Source organism: Aethalodelphis obliquidens, unplaced genomic scaffold (assembly GCF_003676395.1).
Source record: "Aethalodelphis obliquidens isolate GAN/ISIS:26980383/991018 unplaced genomic scaffold, ASM367639v1 scaffold60, whole genome shotgun sequence".
NCBI classification, from domain to species: Eukaryota; Metazoa; Chordata; class Mammalia; order Artiodactyla; family Delphinidae; genus Aethalodelphis; species Aethalodelphis obliquidens.
The window spans coordinates 1,449,372-1,469,001 of record NW_020838004.1 but is presented as its reverse complement, the minus strand read 5'-3'; positions in this window follow the sequence as shown (position 1 = coordinate 1,469,001).

Sequence of the window (19,630 nt, the reverse complement as noted above, 5' to 3'; positions counted from 1 at the left end):
CTGAGGCTGTAATTCAGATGTCATGGCTTTTTGTTTTTTCCACCTTTGTGTTGTCTGTGTCTTCTTGGTGATTCTATAATATGCCCAATAGCCTTTACTTCAGTTTTTCATTATTTAATTGGAATCACCAGGTGTTGATTTTTGTTGCTGTCAGTTAAGCATCTTGGCCAGTACAACTATTGCTGCTAGCTATGAAATAAACTGGTGTGAAGTGGGTATGTCTCAGAAAGACTTGCCCAATTTAGAGGCTCACTGGTTTGCTTAGAGCTGTTTTCCAGAGAGGGCAAGAGAGGTCTAGAGAAAACTAGCTAGTAACCCAATGCTCCTCTGTAGCTACACGGTGGAAGGGCCAGGGCTGGAACCCTGCCTCTTAATGACCAACATTCTCCTCTTTGCACTTTTTCTCAGTCCTGGCACACTGATTTGTGTGTTTCTGTGGCTGGTCCCTGTTTGCTTAGGTCACATAAATCAGATCCTATGCTTCTTAGGGACAGATCCTTTGTCCTCTCTTAATCCCCGTCCCCTTTTTCCCCCCACAATGTGGTCCTGCACAGAATCAGAAACACAAGTTTACCTGACTAAGCACCTATGGGACTGAAGTGAAGTTCAACACAGTGTGTGTAAAACAGGCATTGTCAAAATAAAGTCAATGCAATTCAATTAATCAAATATATTGTATATTATACTAGATCATAAAAATAAATAAGACATCGTTTCTACTATTCAAGGATATGTGTGTGTGTGTGTGTGTGTGTATGTGCACAATTTATCTATTATATAGGTTTCTATCATCTATCTATTTATATGGCAGAGATAAGGAAGACTTACGTACAAAGCAGATAATAAATGAAACCATTTAACTTTTTTCTCTGATTTAATACACTTCATACAGGTTAGTTCATTAGAAAGTAGTGAGTTTGGCAAGTTCCTTTACATTCCACTTTCTAAAAATCATTTTTAAATGATTTGTGATGCCTTTAACAAAACAATAAATCGGGTTTTTAATCATGCTATAGGATTGATATATTCAACATTTCTGTCTAAAACATTAGCTCAATCCGACTAACTATTTGGGTAATAACTCAAACTGAGAGAAGAAATGCTAAGGTTAATTATACACTTTTTCTACAGCTCTATAACTGCTTCATTCATTTTAATTTTGCATCAGTAGGTAAGCTTCTGGCAGTTTGAATCCCATGGCTTCTTACTGTGTGTCAGGTATTGCTCACACTCCTTTGGCCTCTGCTAGAGAAGCCAGCCTAGGATTCATGCCCAGTAACTACACCAGGATACTATGAGTACTTACTTGATTAATACTAAAGCAAAAAGCACTTGGGGATACTTTTCTCTGATAGAGTCCTTTCTGGACATGTGTCCTTTTATGGGTATAGAAATGCTTGAGACATTTTTATTACAGATTTCAGTATTTCTTTTATATTAAAATATCAAATACAATTTGATGATTGGTTTGGGGTATTTACAAATTTCCTTATTCAGAAATTTAATTTTTTTTACCATTTATAACTTTAAAATATGGAGTATATTTACACAGAATTCTAATAATATGCACCCTAAAATCTTCCTTGCATTCATGTTGAGAGTCACACTCTAAATATTTATTAGTCTAAGTTCTGGATCACATATGAATTCATTTGAATGAGCTAAGTGTTGCTTCTTGATATGAAATTTCAATATACAGAAGAAATACAAGAGAGTATTCCTTATTAATGGCTGTTAATGGCCCCTAACTGCACAGTCTTTAGAGGAGTAATTATTGCCTTGTTTTGAAGTGTAAACAGAAGATTATCCTTTCGTATGTAAATTGGTATTTTCTGCTTGGACATTATGTAGTCTTCAATTTGTGACATTCTACAGTTCTCATTCTTCCCAGGTCATCACATTAAGACTCAGTAAGGCCAGTAGGCAGTGTGCAGATGGGCTGACTTCAGGCTGGTTGTTTTTGGCCATGCATGTGAGAGTTCTTCTCCCATGTACACTTGATGAGTAGCAACTAAAGGCCAAGGGCAACAGCTGGTTAACTCCATGGTTCTTTCACTCTTGCCTATTAGGTCATAGGGAAGACCCTCTGTGTGTACAAATGAGCTGTGGGGAAAAAACAAATAAAGGGAGAAGGGAGAAAGTCACCCAAAATCATCAGTCCAAAAAAAATTGCTTGTATATAACCAGGAGACATTGTGTAGCTATTAAAATGCTCACGCTTATATTAAAAACTAAAAGCTTGGGCTTCCCTGGTGGTGCAGTGGTTAAAAATCTGCCTGCCAATGCAGGGGACATGGGTTTGAGCCCTGGTCCAGGAAGATCCCACATGCCGCGGAGCAACAACTACTGAGCCTGTGCTCTAGAGCCTGTAAACCACAACTACTAAGCCCGCATGCCATAACTACTGAAGCCTGTGTGCCTAGAGCCCGTGCTCCGCAACAAGAGAAGCCACTGCAATGAGGAGCCTGCACACAGCAACGAAGAGTAGCCTCCACTCACCATAACTAGAGAAAGCCCATGCACAGCAACAAAGACCTAACACAGCCAACAATAAATGAATGAATGAATAAATAAATAAATTTATTAAAGAAAACAACAAAAAAAAACCCTAACAGCTTAATGAGATAAACACCTGGCTTCCAAAGATGGCCACTATGAAAGAATCAGTACTTACCTGGTTGTATAAATTAGCATGGAGTAATAGTTATGAGTGCAAGCTTTGGAGTTAGACTTCCTGGGAATCCTCAGCTTCACGATTCACTTTCTAAGTGACCTTGGCTAAGTTACTTAACTGCTTGTTGTCACAGCTTGTTCATTATGTGACTCTCAATTATTGTACCTAACTCATAGGCTGGTTGTAAAAATTAGGTAAGGTAATCCATGTCAGAACTTTAAAAAGAACCTGGTTCAATAAACTCTGGTAATTATTATCTTTATTGCCTGTAAGATAAAATGTCATCACTAAAATTAACCATATAAACGCATTAATAGTTTTAAAAATAATGTGGATATTTGAAATAAAGAAATAAATCGAGATGGAAGAAACAAAGAGTTATAATTACGTTTTCTTTGTTCATATCATTTCTTCTCAGTGTGGTATCTTTGGAAAGAAAATGGAACTTGGGTTTGAATCCTGGTTTCATCTTACTAGTTACTAGCTGTGTAAACGACTAAGTTACTTGACCTCTGTTAGCATCAATTTGCTCATTTTAACTATAAGTATGATCCTACTTTTCTCAATATATTGATGTGAAGTCCAACTGAGATAGCGTATTAAATGTTTATAGAACAGAATGGCAACTGAACAGATGTTTGTTCTTTTCCCTCTGTATCAAAATCAACACAATTTGACTTTAGTTTGGCACAATAAATACCAAAGTTCTGCACCTTAAAAAAGTAGTTTTATGTTTATTTAATAAAAAATGTCCATGTGCATACTCATTGTTAAAAAAAAGCAAGAAAATCATGTAAAGATGTAAAAATTGCCTAAAATTCCAATATCCAAAGAGAATCATTTTTGACATTTGAAAAATAGTATTTCATCCAGATATTGCTCTATTCATCTATAAATATTTATATTTATGTATAGACTGTTATATAAATAGGTTCATAATAGACATGTAGTTCTGTAACTTGATTTTTTCCCCCTCTTGAATATATTTGTGGACAGCTTTCTGATTCAATACATACAGATATATAACATTATTTTTAATGACTGTAGAGGATTTCATTTTAAATTTCTTACAGAATTTACTTAATCAGCATCCAATTGATATTTACTTCATTTCCAATTTGTCTCTGTTAAAACAGTGCTGCCATGTTACACGTATATGTAACACACGTGCACATATATTTTCTTGTGCTTGAATAATTTTCTATACTTAAGTTATGGAAAGTAGAATTGCTGCATCATGGTGGACACACAGCTTATATTTTGAAGCATGTTTTAAATTGTAATTGCTTATGTTTCCTGGATTATTAGAGCAAACATAATATTTTATGAACATTTTTTTCTTTTATCATGAGGAGGAGTCAAAGGGATTGGGGAGGAGTTAAAGGACCAGGCGATCAGGGCCATGTCCCATGCTTACTGTCCATTGCCCCACACAGGAGAGTTAAAGGTGCTATTGTATTAAGATAGCTTCAGGAGAGTATGTTCCAAGGCAGCCAAAGGACAAATACTGTGGTTTCTTTCTAGTGTAGATGCTGACTACAAGGCGTTATGCGAAAAGAAAAAGAAGGCAACATTTTCTCAGAATGTTTTCTTAAAATTTTTTCAAAATACGTCCAGATTTCCCTCAGTACATTCAGTCTTTTTTCAAAGACAACCTGAAAAAAATCTCTAGAGAGTTTCTTTTAGATGTCAATATTTTTACGAAGGTGCTTCTTAATCTGATTTATTTCAGAAAACAATGTCATGGATTATGAATAATACACAGTTTATATCATATGCTAGAACTGTTTATACACATTAAATAATTAAAGTTATTATTTATTGGGCCTTTATTATGTGGCAGCAGTGTAATTCATTTAATTATCTCAATGATCTTACAACAAGTTAAAATCTTTATTCATACTCATTGATGAAAAAAATCCGAGGCTCCAGAGAATTTGAGTAGCTTGAGCAAACTCATAGTAAGTGGTCCAGCCACTTTTTCATAGCATGCAATAAATTCCATATAATTTGATTACATTACACTGTGATCATATTTATTTATTTATTTGTCTATTTATTAAAGCTTTATATTATATGAGTAGCAGAGTTGATTAAATGCTATTTGTAAAATTTTTTATTTGAAATTTTGCTATAGGGCTTTGAAAACAAATGTAACCAGTTCTATGCCATGTTTTGAGGCAAAAGCAGATTCAACTGAAATCATTAGGACTTATTTCTCCTTTTTTAGATGTAGCACAGTGCATGTAAAAAGGTAAAGGGAATTACATCTCTGTGTGTGTTAATGTGTATATATTTTTATGTGTATGTATGAATATGTATGTGTGTATATGGACACATGCATATGCATAGACTTAAATAAATGATACCATCTAAAAATAACTATCTTATGAGTTTATTTGATAGACTGCAATTAGCTTTATAGGCTCTATGTTTGGTAAGGGTAGGAACACAACATAGTTGCTAGATAAACTTATTGAATTAAACTGTACTGCACTGCCAATAAATGAGTTGTCAGAGACGTTATCTGTTCCTTATTTAACTAAAGTTTAACATTTAGTTATATAACATATTAACTCATAATTGTCCTTGTTCTATCAAAAAATGTCAGATTGATAGTGTGTAGAGTTGGAAATCTCAAATGAAGTATTATGAAAAATGAATTTCTATAAGCCATCTGTAAACGATATAAGCAAATATCAGACTGAGATGTAAGTCACGATATTCATTTATTTCTCGCCATTGATGTTCTTAAACTTACTGTTACTACACTCTCGTGTAGTCATATGGGATGCAATATAGGGTTGTGAACAGTCATATGGGTGTCCATATAGGGTATAAGGTGTCTGCTCTGATGCTAGACTACCTGGGTTCAAATCTTAGTCCTACAAAAAGTTGTATGGGTAAATTACTTCAGCTCTCCATGCCCCATGTTAGTTTTAAAAATGGTGAAAATAATAGCAATCACTTGATAGGGTTACTGTGAGGATAAATGAGTTAATATAGTAATATGCTTAGAACAGTGCTTGGCTCAAAGGGCCGGTAAAAATTAGTCTCCTAAAAGACCCTCTTCCAATTTTCCTCCTTTCCTCACACTGCAAACTTTAAAAAATGTGATCTGTGAAACACTTGCACAGAGTTATATTTTTCCTACTTCTGCACACTAGCAGAAATGTCTTTGAATTTTATTATTACAATTAAATTATTTTCTTTGTATAATCATTGCAGAGAGGCAACATAATGTAAAACAAAGTGCAGGAGCTTTAGAATCAGGAAGAGATGGGTTCAAAATCTGGATGATCATTTACTTATTCTGTGACTTGGGAAAGTTACTAACCATAATGTCTAATAAAACAAAGATACTTTAAACCTTACTTTGTACCTATCCAGTACCTAGGTACAAGAACTAAGCTATGATAGATGCTCACAAATAAAATTGTTTCCTCTATTAACTGTGAAATTCTTAATGGTAAGGCCATGTCTTATTTATCTGTGAGTTCAACTGGAGTTTAGTTCAAGACTACACATGTATTTAATTTTACTTAGTTATATTATAATTTAAGCCAAATTGACACATTCACCCAATGCTTTATGTTATCTGGCATAAAGCGTCTGGGTCCTGGAGCTCAAGTCATATCCTTGGTACACTGCCCTACTTTGTCTCTCTCAATTGACTCTATTTTTAGGATAGTATGCCTTCCTTTGTGGTAAGACAATTGCCAGTAAATATAGGCTCTTATATTTTCCCGTCAATAATCACAATGGAAAGAAAATGCCCCTTTTCTAAAAATCCCAACCAGTGTCCAGACTTGAATACCATTGGCTGTTATTGCTTAGGCTTTTGCCTCTCCCTAGAGCCAGAAAGTTCTGATCCACAGTGAGGAAGTGATTTCTCTCTAGGAAAATGGTGGTGCTCCAATCAGAGAAAAGTATGAGAGGATGCTGATGGGCTGCTCTACAGGTGCTAAATCAAGACCTAACCTGTAGGACAAGGCAGGTCTAGAAACGCATTGGAGAAACGCTGCCACGGCTGGAACAGGCATAAAGTTCAGACAACATTCTGGGCGTGCCACTTTCACTTAAGCTGATTTTAATCATAGAGCATGGGGATCAAAGAAAGTTGAAGGAAAAAGATCTTTATATAAGGGGCTGTTATAAAAAGCTGGTGATAGAGGGAATTTCATTAATTCAACACAAATTTGAGTACCTATTATCTGTTGGACTTTGTTCTTTTATGTTGAGCCGATGAACACCTAGTTCCAATGTTATCTGTATGTTCTACTAATTCTTATTCTTTTAGTCAAAGCGCTTTTGACAATATTTGTTATACATTAAATTACATGTTTATTTAAGACTGTGTTAAATAAATTTCATTAAGGGCAAAGAGCATATCTGCTTGTTCTTCAATCTATACCAAGGTTTCTTACCTTTGTCATTATTAACATGTTGGGCTGAATAATTCTTGGCTGTGAGGGCTTATCCTGTGCATCGTAGGGTGTTTAGCAGAATCCCTGGCCTTACTCATTAGATACCCAGTGTCATCCCACCTTCCTCACTGTCCTCAGTCACCAAAAGCAAAAATGTCTCCAGACATTGACAAATGTCCCCCGAGAGGCAAAATTGCTCCTGGCTGAGAACCACTGGTCTACACTCAGCATGCAGCACAGAGCATGGCCAATAGTAAATATAGACTATTATTTATTTTAAAAATGAATATTTTCTCCAAACTCAAAAGTTGTACTATTATGTAGTCTATTTCCTGCTCTTCAAACCCAGCAAAAGTGAACACCCAAGAGTGAAATAAAATCATGGTGGAATAAAGCTTTTAGTAAGTTGTCCTTTGCGGCATTTTATTTTATGTTTTATTGGTTGTGTTTGCTTGTTTTCTCTTTGTATCATGACTGATTTTGTTGACCTTTAGACTATATTTGATATTTTACTCCAATCACTCTATTGTTTTGCTTGTGTGTATGGCACCTCAAGTTTTAATTTTCTGTAAAAGAGAGCTTCAAACCTTCTTTGAGAATTGGACAGGGAAGTTTTATAGCTGTAACTTAGCAGGAATTCATTATTATACTTTATTTTTGATGAGGCTGGTGTGGACACACATATAGATGGAAAATAAGATGAGTACTATGTTAATCGACTGTAGGTCTTTTCTATTTCATATTTAATCATATTTAATGGGCAGCAGCAGTAAGCAGAATTCTAGTGCTAAGCTGGTTGCTTCAAAACCTTGGGAAGCATTTAAAAAGGCAGATACCTGGGTCTTAGTTTCAGAGTTTCTTATCCAGTGTTCTGGGCTGGGACCTGGAAATCAGAAAAAAAAACATTCAGGGGATTCAGGTATTTATAGCTTACTTTGGGAAACATTTTGTGGTAGACTGTCCACATAAGACATTCATTCTCATCTGAAGTCTTTCACCAAGGAGGTATTTTACTTTTCTCCTGTGACCTTCAACCAGTTCGTGCTTAAGGCTGTGTTGTCGATTCATTGCCTGTTAGGAACAAAGTAAGTGCTAAAACATGTCTGTCTGTTTCTCCCTATTTGCAGTTACACTGCATGTTTAATTATGTTTTTATGACAATGGCAGTCCTTGTCCCTTGCTGCCTTTAATGACTGCAGGAAGTGAATTGGGGTTCTTTGCGTCCCTAATTGGATCATGGACAGAACAATTACCTGCTTGGTGACTTAATTTTCCACTGACCTCTTGGGCTGCCTTTAGATCTGCTTCTGGCACCACAGTCACTAATGTTTGCAGGTGCAAACCATTAGTACATGGAAAGACAAGTTCCTTTCAAAATTTAACTTCTCATACAGCCATTTTATGGAGACCAGCCTGAATTATGGACACAAAAGTTTATCCTAATTTCTTCTAGGATCTTTTCTGAATCACAATTGTCAATCTGTTTGCCTTCCTAGAGTATTAGTCTAACTTCACTTAGATGCTGGCCTCCAGATCTGGATATCTGACATTCTAAAAGAAGAATACTGATTTGTACATTTGCCTGAGTAACTATAATTCCTGGTGGGTGCTTTGGTCTCCCAGTTTATTTAAAAGAGGCTGGCTATTTCCTTGAATGCCATGACTCATTTCTCATTACTTTTCTAATCAACTGTAACTTTATATTAGAACAACTTTTATAAGTAATCTGCCTACAGTGTTTATTTTTTCTTTTCCAGAAAACCTTATGGAGGAAAGATGATCATACTCTATATCCTTACCATGAACCTGCTTTTTCTCCTTCTCAGTCTGATGAAATGTAATATCCAGTGACTTTGAAGTCAACACACCTGGCAATGTCTATCTAGGAATGTTCTAGGAATAACAGCTGACGTAACCACTCACTTTGGGCTCACATGTGTTAGTGTTAATACACCAGGGGACCTGTCTGTCTGAGGAAGGCTAATGACTTCTCCCTGTTCATGTTGTCTGTCCAGTTTATCCTCATGGTCTGTCACTTTGGATCATCTAGATCATTTTATAATAACTGTAATTGACTTTTTGGCTCGAGTGTCCCAAACTTTCTCCTCTAAATTTATCTAATACATATTGTCTAATCCTGGAAAATTTGGCATTTACTTAGACTCGTTGCATGTTGCATAAATGTTTATATACTTTACCAATCCCATGTGATAGAATTGCAGGGTCTTCTCACTGCAAGGTACTCTTAACAAGTGTTAATTCTACCACATTTGTGATATTAATCAGGAAACTAACACCCAGGGAAGTGAAACAAACTGCCCCAGGTCACTTTAGCAGAGAGTAGCAGACCCAGATCTCTGTTACTTCCTGTTCCAATCTTTTTTGGCTGATATTTAAATTCTAACCAACATTTATTCAGAGTAGGCCTCATGCCACCAAGGACTGTTCTGAAGCCCAATGAGTATGCTTCTTGTCTTCTTCAAATGTAGTCAAAGCTTTACTATAGATTCTATGACACTGGAGTTGTGATCTCTGAAATTCTGACTTAAGGAGTGATGGATCTGAGCTAAGCTTTGAGCTAAGTTCTGGGAATGCTAAAGTTTATAAAAACATTTTTTGTACTTAAAACATGTCATGTAGTGAAAGAGATAGCTATATAAGGGCCTATTTATAATTCATAGCTATTATTCAAATGGCCTGGTTTGAGAACACAGTTGTTGAGAGAAAATTTTGGCCTTCCCTGGGTTGCAGGGTACAGAACACTAAGAGCAAGATATAAAAGTAAACCTTGAGGCCATCAGGAATGAATCAATGTGTCTGCCTGTTTGACTAGGTAGACACTGAAGAGAACACAGCACACTTAGAATACAGGGCACAGAAGAAATAAAGCAATCGAAGATGGGAGCTTAAGGTTTTCCTTGAAGACAGATTGAGTCTGAGGTTACCTTGTTTTTTCCATAGCACTTAGCACAATGCTAAAAACAAGCTAAACACTCAATAATGTTTATTAGTTGAAGGAAAGACTATTTCTACTAACTGTCCAAATTTAAAGAGGCGAGGAAGCCATTTTTCCTAAATTGGCTTTTAAATGAAGATGAAGATCTACAATTAGGAGGGAAAAGCAGCATTAATTAGTAAATGAGTAAATCCGTCGATTATAGGGAAGCAATGCCTGACCCAGGATGCCAAGCCAAGAAAGCAAAAGGTTGAGCCAAATTAACAAATTTACTACCTAATAAAGCTAAAAGAAGGTTAACTTAAGTGCATCCAGTGAAAGCCAGTAAACTACCACATAATTAGTCTCAACAGTTAACAAAGGCCAGTAGACACTTTACCAAAGTGAATGAAGAAACTGTTTATAAACTAAGACTGATGGGGCTCGAGCATTTCTCTGTGCCATTTTAATAGGGGGGCCAGGCAAAAGGTGACGGTTTCCAAATCCAGAAGATGTTAAATAGGAAGAATGCAATTAAGAGAAGGGCGTGAGGGGCTTCCCTGGTGGCGCAGTGGTTGGGAGTCCGCCTGCCGATGCAGGGGACATGGGTTCGTGCCCCGGTCCAGGAGGATCCCACATACCGCAGAGCGGCTGGGCCCGTGAGCCATGGCCACTGAGCCTGCGCGTCCGGAGCCTGTGCTCCGCAACGGGAGAGGCCACAGCAGTGAGGGGCCCGCGTACCACAAAAAAAAAAAAAAAAAAGAGAAGGGAGTGAGAATAAGGGAATAAAAGAAGATAACAGAAGGACACTTTGAAGAAGTGCCAGGAACCATGAACCCAGGCAGCAGCAATGACACCAGAGTGTTAGGAATTTCCTAATGGGTTTTCTGTTGCTTCCTTGAGGAAGATGATGCTGCCTTTCAAGTTGAAGAATACAGCTCAGTGGATGGTCTTTTTGGACATTTCAAGAGAATCAGGGTAGGAAATTTAACAACTGCCAAGAACTTGCCTTTGTATAAGTATGTTCTCCTAAGTCTTCTGGGAATGGCAGTTGTATAAAAGTAGTGTTAAAGAGACATAATTTTCATGGTAGCAAAGAAAGGTTTGGGGCATCAGGAAGAGTAAACCAATATTACTCTGAAGTTCCCATTAGTTGGTTACTAAGCAACCAACACTTAGCTTTGCCTAGCTTAAACCATGAATGACCCCCGCCCCCCGCCAAAAATAAAGAAAAAAAAAAAAAAGAAAAAGAAAAACAATATGTTGGTTATAAAGAAATATTCCAGATTCCACTCACTGGGCTATTTTGGTCAGCTGTATAATTTCTTTTTCAGTAAAAGCTACAGATCTGGTAGCACAAAAGAAGGGGTTTGTGGGTTCACTGCTGGATTATATTTAACATAACTAGTAAGAAGATCTTTGTGAATAACTACAGATAACCCAAGAAAGTTTTCTCAAGGGACTGTGGGCATTTTTTTCAAAATTTGCTTTTTCTGTTTTTTAACTTAATGCCCTCTTGAGTCAGACAGACTTAACTAGTAAGTTCCAGAGGGATCTCTTTCACTTGTTTAACAGAAGGCATCTTATTATTTATAACCCAATAGAGTTAAGGTGACACTTTAAAATTGTATTTAAGTTATAGATTCCAGTGATTTTGATGTGTTGTGTTAAAACCATATAGGCATACCGAAGAAAGCAAACATAAAAATTCACAGAGTTTTAATTTTGTGTGTATGTATATGATGAATTTACTTTGGTAACTTTTCAGAACTATTTTGCTGAGCTGAGTCACCTAAGCTTTTGACTCCTCAGCCATTTCTGTGTGACACTATTGTCCCCTCATGCTCCTGGGCCTCCATCTTTAGGCTGGCCAGTTTAACCTCCACATGGTCTTAAGAGGGAATAGTTTCATTACAAGATTCCTGTGTTCAAATATAGATGGCTGTTTTGGACTTCAGAACCAGATGAACTATGTAAAAATGGCTGTAAAAGATCTTGGGCACACAGTGAAAAACAATCTGGACACGAATTCTCATCATGCTACCTCTGGTCAACTAAACTACATTAAGATAATTGGGTCATTCTTGATATTTCAACAGATAAAAACTTTCACAAATGGTCCCTTGAATCAGAGAAAGAAATGCTTCCTGGGCTTTCTTAATGTGACTCAATTATAATACCTGCTATGAATTTCTAATTTCTTTTAACATGAGTCTTGTGAGAAAATAGTATTGAGTTGGAATTGAAAACAAAACAAAACTGTGGAATGACTCTTGAACAGCTAGGAAATGTCTTAGAATGTTTGCATTTTAATAGAACAGTGTTAAGAACAAGACCATTAATACATGACAAGTTAACTAGAGATGTTTATTTTAAATCAAGTCCAGTATCTACTTTAATAGAAGAATGTTAAGCATGAAGCTATTATCATATGAACATTTAACAAGAAACAGAACAAGCCAACATTTACCTTTAAAATATCTTCACAGCAGAGTTATCGTCTCACAACTTGTAGTTTCAAGGTTTATGGGCTATGTAATGGAAAAAAAATCTAAATAAGTGAATTTGACCACTGCAGGGCTGTAACTTTAGTAGGAGCAAAGTAGACATCTATTATATGGCATATGGACTTTTAGTTATAAATGAAGGCCCTTAGAATACAATGTTGAGGATTACTTTATTAACTCACCTAGTCATTCAAAAATATTAATTAATTGCCTTCTATGTATTAGGCCCTGGCTAATGTAGATATGTACCTACAAATAGGAAGGTAGGAGATGGTCAAGCAATAAGTGATTGTGTATAATACTCCTGTAGGTTGAAAAATTCTCCCCAAGTGTAAAGAATGATATTCCTAATCACACGGAGAAGAAGCATTATATTGCTAATTTCAGTCATTTCACAAATGTGCTTAAACATTGTTATGAACCAAGCAGAATGCCAGATCCCTAGAGTCCAAGAAGACACATAAACCCCATGCCTTGATGTAGAAGACCAACAATTAAATCAACAATTAAAATCATTTATGAGCGGGAGGTCAGAGGGCAACTCAATATTGTGTGAGAGGTCATAGCAGGGATGTCTACCTAGTCCAGGGAATGTCAGAAAAGACTTTCCAGGGGAAGTAGAACATCACCTTCCAAATTAAGCAATTCCACATCAAATAATTTTACAGCATGCTATATAGCCTGCCAGGCCCTACACTTATCTTTGTTGCTCTGTGCTATTACATGTGATATAGAATAAAGAAATTAGCAGTTGTCTTGTCTCTTTAGAGTGAATCACGAGTTCACAGAGTTAATACTGACAAGCAGAATCTGGTGTCAGTGAGGCAGGATTTACATCAGTCACAAGGTCTCTGAGGGACTGGTGGTCTGTAATATGCTCCACAGACTGAGAAATAATAAAATAGATTGTAAAGTTATGCCTCGTAAGTTTTACTTGCTAAGAAATGATAACCTAAGCATTCTATAGTGATATGAAATAGAGAGGTGGCTAACACCTAGCACTGTGCCCTGAACATGTAATAGTCAGTGATGATGGGGAAGAGGGGAATAGTGGTGGTAAGGGTGTATATTATGAGGAATAAGCAACTGGTGTCTGTTTGTGGCTTTTATGTACCGTACCCCAAAAGAAATTTCTAGGGCTTTTCTTCAAGGTATCTTCAACTGACAAGGAAGGGTTTATTAAGCAAATTTAAATTTTTATCAGTTCAGTCTGTACTCAGACTCTTTGCCTTTACTATTGCTTCTAGAACATTCTAATTCAGAAGGAAGGCTAGTTGCTTGTTTTGGAGTGTCTGCAATGTTGACTAGAACCGTATCAAATACAAACTCAAGCTTGCAGTGGCTCTCAGTGTCCTTTAAAAACTCAAACCTGGCTCCTCATTTTGTGAAGGTTGACATCCTTGCTTCATTCTCAAGAGGTAAAAGGAAATAACATTTATTGAGCATGTGCAAAATGCCAGAGATATTGACTTGTTATCCAAAATATCCTGTGAGGCAAGTTGTCCTCATTTTACAGAGGAGTTAATTGAGACCCTGAGAAGCTAAATCATAAGCCTGAGTCCATCTGTTCATATTGCTAATACATGGAGGAATCTGGATGTGACGCCAGAAAAACCTGAGTTCAATATTCATTATTTTGACTAAATTTGTGCTAAAAGCTCATTTTATATAGTTATTGTGAAGAGGATTGTCAGTCATGCTGGCATTACAAGGCCAAGCATAGTTGATGATGTTTTATTTTATAATGTGGTTAAATGTATTTATATGCCAACCGGACATCACCAGTGCTTAAAATGCTCCTTTTTTGCGTATTAGATATGATTGGAGACTCCAATTCATTCAAGTCACTAGTGTGATTTTTAGGCCATCAAATCAACTTAAACTATGAAACCTTCAATATACGTAAAATAAATCACGAGTTTTAATGATATGTTGTTAGATGATGTTTATTACTGCAAATTCAAACATTTTGCTGTGGAATGTAATGCATGGTTGGATGTATATGAATATGCCCTCAAGTTTACATACATAGTTTGGTATTTTCTAATTATATTCTGATAGTTACCAGTTCTTTCTGTTCAGTGGTTAATGAGCTGCCTTGAAAGTAATCCTTTAGTTATGGACAAATAGTTAATAGGTATGTTGATGTATGAATTATTCTTATTGTGCCAGTTATAATACCTGTAATTTGATTATAAACCTACACCACTAAAAATGTTTCAAGCCAATGATTACTGGCATTATCTAACTGGAGAGTCTTGACTGCATTTCCTAGGCAGATATGACTATCTTCCAAAGACATTAGGGTATAATTTGAAAGGAGTGTGTGGGAAGTATCATATCCTCATATATTCAGTTAATAAAAGACAGGATTTCTGTGTCATTTTCTAATGGCTGCTTTGAAGTTCACTCTGTAATTTCTTTCTCCTTCCATTGTACAATTACACTTAAAAGTCTGATTATGAGAGAATTTCAGAGACAAGTAAATGTTTGATTAGTCGAGACCAAACCTCTCTGAGTTTGTCCCATTTCTCTCTCAGGTATAAAAGATAAACCTTTGGCATTTGCAGCATAATTGGCAGTGGCCAGTCAAATGAAAGTCACATTTATGTTTAGCTCAATAATATTCCTGGGATGAGCTGGTTATAAAAACAGTGGACCTAAAAAAGAACGAAAGAATACTTTGGAACAATTTTTTCAGAGTGAGTTATAAAAACATGTTTTTAAAAGGACACTATTTGCATGCCTAAAAAACATGCATTTGGCAGAGTATCCAAAGCTTGATTTCAGTTACAATAGCAACATGTTTATGACACTACATCTAATGCTAAAAACATGCATTTTGAGCAGAAAGTTGATATACTGTTCCTCATCCCTGTGACTTTATTTTTAATTCAATTGAAGACTAACAAGCCTCTTTGTGTTTCGGTTTGAGAGAACAAAAATAGTTTGGAGTGGTTTTAAAAGCTTTTCTTCTCTCTCCATTCTGGGAAGGAAAGATCAATTTTCAAGACCTAAATTTCTCTAACAATTAACATCATACAATGGCATATTTTATTTGCTTTTTTTCCCTATGTACTCTGTTCTGTTGGAAGATTGCTCTTAAATCAGTAACCGTGTACCTGCAAAAGCAATTTGTTTAACTTTGAAATTATACAAAACGCATCTGGATTCTGAGTTTCCTCCATTTTGAACAGAATTGAGATGTATCTAAAATTCCCTTGGATTTACTTAATGTGGGATCTGTCCCTTTGATTTGATTCAGAAACACTTCAGGTTTCTTTAACACAGATAATTTGCTCATCTCAGATGCACTACATCAGAAAGTCTATCTGGATAGCTTTCCATGAGGTAGTAGGAATCAGATGCCCAGACAGTGGCAGCCCTAAGATGTTTGGCTGTCCATACACTAACGCCATTTGGTTACCCCCTTTTTTTTGCTTGCTTTTTATTTCTCTCCAGCTCTACCAACTTCATTCTGATAAGTGAATTGGCAATAAAACCAGAAGAGGTGGAAAATAGAATAATTATTTTTCTTTTTTTCTTGCAACCTTCTGGAAGGCCCTGAGAATATAAAAGTTCAGGAATAAGGCAAATAGTACATTACTGTTTGTTTTTGACTTGTTCCTTACTTACCCAGGACCTTAGTGAGGGAAACAGTTGCGTAGCCTTCCTCCATATTTACCTCATTCTCAAATCGTCCCTTATTAAACTTTTTTTTTTTTTTTTTTTTTTTTTTTGCGGTACACGGGCCTCTCACTGCTGTGGCCTCTCCCATTGCAGAGCACAGGCTCCGGACGCGCAGGCGCAGCGGCCATGGCTCACGGGCTCAGGCGCTCCGCGGCATGTGGGATCTTCCCGGACCAAGGCGCGGACTCGTGTCCCCTGAATCGGCAGGCGGACTCTCAACCACTGCGCCACCAGGGAAGCCCTAAACATTTATTTTTTATCAACCTTCTCCAATGGAAACTTTGCTGAATGTGTTATGAATCTGGAGAGTGTCTAAAAGACTCAATGGTAAATTGGGTTGCTTATAAAATAGCAATAACAATAGTGATAGTAATACCTAACATTTATTGAATATTTTCTGTCTGCTGGGCATGAAAAAATTTTCTCTTTTAATTCTTACTGTAGGCTTATAGGGCAAGTACTGGTATTACCCCAAATTTAATAATGAAGAAATAATGCTTTTAATACTTTTAAATTTGATAACTTGCTCACAGCTACCCAAACTATAAGGACTGAGATTTTAAACCCTGATAATCAGATTTGGGCTTTGTTTTAAACTCCATCCACATTCTGAGGCCAGACAGTAAATCAAAATCTACTGGAGTTGAATTTCCTTTTTTTTCTCTTCATTCATTCAATAAATGTTCAACTTATCCTGTATGAGATAGACAAGTTCCCTGCCTTCATGAAAGGAAATTATGGTAGAAAATTATTTAACAAAAATATGAACAAAGAAGACATAAACAAGCAAAAAAAAAAAAGGATTGTTGAATTGTACTAAATATTATAAACAAAAGAAACTGAGCACTCTGTATTATGTAAGGTGGTCAGAGAGGGCTTCTTTGAAGGATGACATTTAAGTTGGTAGCTGAGTGATCAGAAAGAGCCAGGCATCAAAAAGACCAGGGGAAATGTTATAGGTAGAGGGACACAAAGTGCAGAACCACTGTCATGGGAATAAACTTAGCATATTCTAGGAACTGTCAGAATGCTAGTATGAGCTGTGCATAGTGAATAAAGGGGGAGTAACACCAAAGAAAGTTAGAAAGTCAAACAATGGCCTGATTTTACTGGGCCTTAAAACTAGAACTGCAAGATAAAATACAGGATGCCCAGTTAAATTTGAATTTCAGATAAATAACTAATGCCTTTTTTTGTGTAAGTATATCTCAAATATTGCACAAGACATACTTATACTGAAAAAATTCATTGTTTATCTGAAATTCAAATTTAACTTGGTGTCCTGTATTATTATTTGTTAAATCTGGCATCCCTACTTATAATTCATGGTAACTAGGTAGAATTTTAACATAAGTGGTATGGGAAGCTACTATTTTAAGAAATAATTTTTAGAAAAATGATGTATTACCTTACTTACATTTTAAAATGATCCTTCTGGTACTTAAAGAGAATAAACTAGAAGGAGATGAAATATAAAAAGAGGTCACTTAGGAGGCTATGACAGTAGTCCAGAGGAAAGGTGATAGTAGCTTAGACTGGCATAATATAGGTAGCTATGGATTCAAAGTTTATTTTGGTGTTGCAACCAACTGAATTTGCTGAAAATTTAGGTGCTGGGTTGAAGAAAACAAAAAGAAATCCCCAGATTTCTATGGAATGTGATACTGCTTACTGAAAGGCAAAACACCAGGTTGGACAGGAGAGGTGAATACAAGGACCATGGTTTTTTGAGGAATCTCAAGTAGAGATGTCAAATAGATAGCTCAATGAATAAATAAAAGTTCCTCATCCAAGAATATATTTGTCTTAATGAGATAAATAGAATGGATGGCAAAAAAGTGAATGACTTCCCTGTGCCAGGACTTAACCTAGGGTACTAAAGATAGAGCAATGTTTAGAACAAATTAATTTGGAGAAGAGCTCATGATTAGGGGACATTTTGTTTTGTCCAAAATGTCCACTGAGACATTTGGTCCATGCCAAAAGGTCCTATCACAATTGTCCACACTTAGAAAACATCCTTGGGTTCAAATAGCCCATAAAGTTCATTTATACTTTTGGTTTACAAGATTAATACCTAAAATACTATCATGTTTTATTTGTCCGATAATTGTATTGTGGCTGTATAGCCAATAATAACCTTTCTTAGCCTAGCTGGTAATCGCACCTAAGGTTAAGGTAGATGGATTGGGGTTTGAATCTTGCAGAAGAGTGGGATTGATATTAACTATGTATATGAAGGAAGAGAGTCCTACAGTTAGAGAAATGCACAGAGGACAAGTTGAAGATGGATCTCTCTATGCAAGTTGCATTAATATGGCACTGGGCATTTGGTTGAATGTGGCTGGGTTGTTCAATAAGAAAGAAGTTTGAAAGGAGGAGCTTGATCAAGCCACTGTATCAAATGGCCTAGAACACATTGAATAAACTCATTACAGAGCATCTTGCTTGTTTGGGAGGAGTGAAAAATGAATGTGGCTCTCCTACCACATAGTGATCAGGTTTAATAGCCTCCATAAGGGGGATACTGGGTATCTAATTATCCCCCTACAACTGTACCATTGCCCAGGGTTAATGGGTGATGTTTCCCTTGAACTGACATCCTATAGAGGTATGATCTGGTAGACTGAAGGAAGTGTCTGTTGCTATTTGTAGGGGTTTTAGTGGTTGTGACTTCCATGCTAACCTGCCAATCAGTATGGACCACCACACCCTTGGCTGGTGTCTACCTACTGACTGGTCCAGCTCGGGCCAAACGGGGTGTTGAATCCATAAGATGTTAGTAATTTTTTTTTTTCTTTACCAGTAAACCAGCAACCATTGGTTAGATGGTTGAAATAAGAAGAAGAAGAAAAAAATCTCTCTTTTTGTACTTAGTAATATGACATCTTTATTTGAAAATTCTCAGTGGAATATGGCAGAAATAGTGTTCTTACCAAAAGAAAAGTCAATGTTTCATTATAATAGTTTTAGTTACCATTTAAATTCCTTTAACAGAGATAGGAGTAAAAGGTACTGGTTCTGTGAAGAGATGAGAATCTGCAATGCCTCATATACAATCAGTCAAAATAACATTGGATAACATTACAATCATTCATAATGGGACAAGATAATATCAGCACAATGTGGGTGTTGAAGGGGAAGTAAGGAAAACCATGTAGGTTAAAACAACATGCAAAATAAGAACCAAATGCAACATCATCACAAGTACTTCAAAGAACTCTCATGATACGTGTGAAGAGATCCTGTTAATGCTACCAGAAACTTATTAAAGAAGCAAGTAAATAGAATTCAAAACAGACATTCACCTCCAAACTCAACTTCATTGCATGGAATTGAAATTCCAGAAGAGTATAAAGTGATCAGACGGGGAGAACCACTTTCTTTTATGCATGAT